Below are 3,740 nucleotides of genomic sequence, written 5' to 3' on the forward strand. Positions count from 1 at the left end.
TCTCCTCTCCTCTTTTTTTTTTTTGGTTTTGTTCTTTTTAGTCACTGAGGGTGAAGTGCATGCGCTTCTTTGCGCTGCCTAGAATCCTTTCGGCATACCCAGATGATAGTCTGTTACATCGCCTGTATTCGTGGACTCCAGCAGTGTTGCAATGCTGCTGGGTTTCAAGCTTTTCAAGCAGCAGAACAGTCAAATGGAATTGGCAGGAGAGCAGATGGGACTTTTCGACCGGCTTAAAATACGTTTTGTTATCCAACTACTATTGATGACATTAATAGATTTAACGATGACCATAATTATGGTATCGTTAGCAACATTATGAGTAACGTAGAGTTATACACAGTGTTATCAGGGGTGACTCTACTTCAGCAGTAGATATAGATACATTCTGGCTCTTATAAACCCAGACTAACCAAACTGATATGAAAGTAACAGGATGCTTATATAATGAACCATATGAATATATTCCTTTTTCACATTCGTAAAATAGGGGAACATTTGGACCTTGATCACTTTGTATAAACAACAAAGCAACTGCGGGTAAAGAAAGTTGCTGGTAAGTATAGCGTGGCAAAAATCAGGCAACCAAAAAACCAAAATATCTGATGTAACGATTTTTCTGTTTCCCTTTTATTTTGTCGGTACGGGAACTACAGTGATTGATAACCTGCTGATTAGTCGGGCCTTGCATTAATTGGTTTCTTGAGGAAAATCTTCTTTAACTCTTTTTGTGCTATAAGGGGTCAAATGCGCACTAATTTACACATATACTTATGGTCAGGAAATCAATATGGCACCCATGGGGTTAAAGATTGCTTTGGTCAGGCGAGGACAGTGAAGCTCACGACTTCCTCTTGGTGGTTTATTAGACTATTTCTTCTCTTGGCGTCTTATTCGTTCAATCAAAAACTCTTCGTGGCAAACCTAGTCAAACAATTTTGGATGAATGGGACAACGAAGTAGTCGACGATGACGAGGGGATGAGGAGAAGGAAGGGTACAGGGAGGGAAAGATAACCGACGAGGAGGAGGACGACGAGGGAATCGGAGCAGAGAACATGCTTCTCCGTTTCAAGTGCAATTCCACACCGTGTTCACAATGGGTTTGATGAACCGAGTAGTAACAAACAATCACACAGAATGGTAGAGGTTTCATCAAGTATAGCAGCTACAGCAGGCACAGATGCATATTATTATTGGATGATGTCATGTTCTCAGACGATAGGGAGCTTTAGATTTTAGACGCGCGGACGTTCAAAGAGAAAAAAAAAAACATGATCTGAGCGTGCGCAGTAGCGCGGATCAAGTTACTGCGCACACTCAGATCATGTTTTTTTCTCTTTGAACGTCCGCGCGTCTAAAATCTAAAGCTCCCTAATAAGTCTCATAGCAAACCTGTAACACACTCCCTTTTTTGCAGAAATTCGAACTAATAAAAATAAAGACTGTTCTTAGAAATAGATGAAGCTCATGAAATATCATTTTGGGTTCAGTGCTCTCTTGAGGTAGTTAGGACGTTCCAGCTATACAGTCGACTAAAAATTGTCAACAGGAACTTTGTTTTTATGATAAATATTTCGAACACATAGAACCTGGAAAGTTGTGAGTTGATAACCGATTTGCCTCAGCTAAAATGTATCTTATAAGTTGCGATCAATATCATTATTCGATTTAGTGTAAACTCTTATTCAGCATTCCACGACTTACTTATTGCATTTTCCGGATTCTATATAATGCAATTTCTATTATTTTTTTCTCGTCTAATTTTGACGTATTGAAGGAGACCTCCGGATGATTTTTAGATGTTTGCATTTGAACAACTATAAATTAGTTATACTGTGAAGAGAGTTTCAGAACTTATGATCACTGGGATTAAGAATAAGAATATTTTCAAAATTTAGAACAAATTGCAATGAACAAGGATGATGACATGGCAGAGTCACCATAAGTATGCATAAGTTGGGGCTCAAGGAAGCAGAACAAAAGAAGAAGGCATGCATAGATTACCCACAGGTGAACTCGCAAGCAAGCAGCATTGTAATGGAATTACACTGCTGCATTTCTGAAATATGTGAACCTCCTACGTCATCATTCTTGTTCAGTGTAATTTGGTTAAGGTTTTTCAAAGCATTGTTTCTCTGATCAAGAACCACAATAAATTCAACAAATCAATACATGGAGTTGTTGATTTATGTACTACATGATGTGAAATTTTGAAAATCGTCTGGAATGTCCCTTTAATGAAAGTTAACACGAGCATGGTGTGAACTTGCACTTTAAAAAACGGTTTGGAAACAGATTCAAACTCAAGGGTGAGCCTGAATGATGGGGTGTGGTGGCAAAGGTCCGATAGTTCATCAAAAATATCGTTTTCAACTTAATGATTATAATTACGATTAATCTCAAATTGATGAGATTGTCTCAAATCTACTATAGATGTATGGTCATTTAATTCTCAGTCATAAAACGATAAAAATCATAATATTGACGCTCATATTGGATCTGTACTTATACATAAATGTAAACCCCCTCCTGCTGTCGTGTGGTGAACAAAGAGCGTGTTACGCCACTTATGAAACTCTGAACTTTGAACTATAATTATAGGTCTGAGCAAGGAGGTACTAGTACCTCCTTGGTCTGAGTAGTCTTTGCGATTGTACCAGCTTCCGCATCTTTCATGTCTACCCAAGGAGGTACTAGGCGAGCCTAGTACCTCCTTGGTCTACCTGAAGTCAGTGCCAAAGTCCCCGAACTTCTCACTTTGATCATCGGCATGAACCTCCTCAGGGAAACGACTGGCTGAGTAGAGGGTGATACATGGACTGACAGAAGACAGAAATACTGGCAGTTTTTGTTTTTTTGAGAGGGTGGAGAAAAGATGAAGGGAAATGTGACGCTGTGCTCAACTCAAGGCCAGATTAATTTATCAACCGACCCTTGGCCAGAGGTCGCTTAAGTAATATGTCAACGATTCAGTCTTGTACGAGTGTGCCATAGCTTATATAGATTTCTATATTTTGATTTATTCACAATTTGTTGTCCAATGAAAATCTTCAATGACAAAGCAAATAGAACATCACCTATGGAAACAATGCAACTTTATTCTATAAACCATTTCCATTCATGCAGGGTGAAAGTGTTTGTGCCTCAAAATAGTTTTAAACCTCGCATTTATATATAAGTTTTACATTCCTTTTATTTCATCAATGCATTAATACTGGATATAAAAGGGCATTTTAGAGTCGTCAACTAAGTAATTGAATGAAGGCTTCATGCTTGACATTTTCTTGAGTGAAGATTCCTGCAGAACCGTAGAAATAAGCGAATTTATACATTTATACACTAATATTTATATCTAATTGTAAAATGTATTAAAAGTGTTGAAATTACAAATCATGCTATATCAAACGGACGTGCATAATGCTATATACATTAAGTAAAAACAAATCCTTATTTAGTGTTGTTAGCTGCTAGCAAAAGAGATCAAAATATAGGTCATCCACCTCGTACTTTCAGAGGACTAAAAGGTTGTTTGGTTGTGTTTTTTTTTTTTCAATGGAATTACCTTCCTGAATGTCAGTCTAAAAGCATGGGCTGTAGAAGTTTTTTTATGCCAGAGCATGAATGGGGAGATACCAGTCATAAATGGACTAGAAATAAGCGAATGATAGGTAAAATCAAATGTTTCATTTCTCAGATATTATAGCGAGGGCAGTGAATAGTGTGGCAGAAAAATAAGAA

The sequence above is a fragment of the Diadema setosum genome, chromosome 1, assembly GCF_964275005.1.
Source record: "Diadema setosum chromosome 1, eeDiaSeto1, whole genome shotgun sequence".
Taxonomy (NCBI): domain Eukaryota; kingdom Metazoa; phylum Echinodermata; class Echinoidea; order Diadematoida; family Diadematidae; genus Diadema; species Diadema setosum.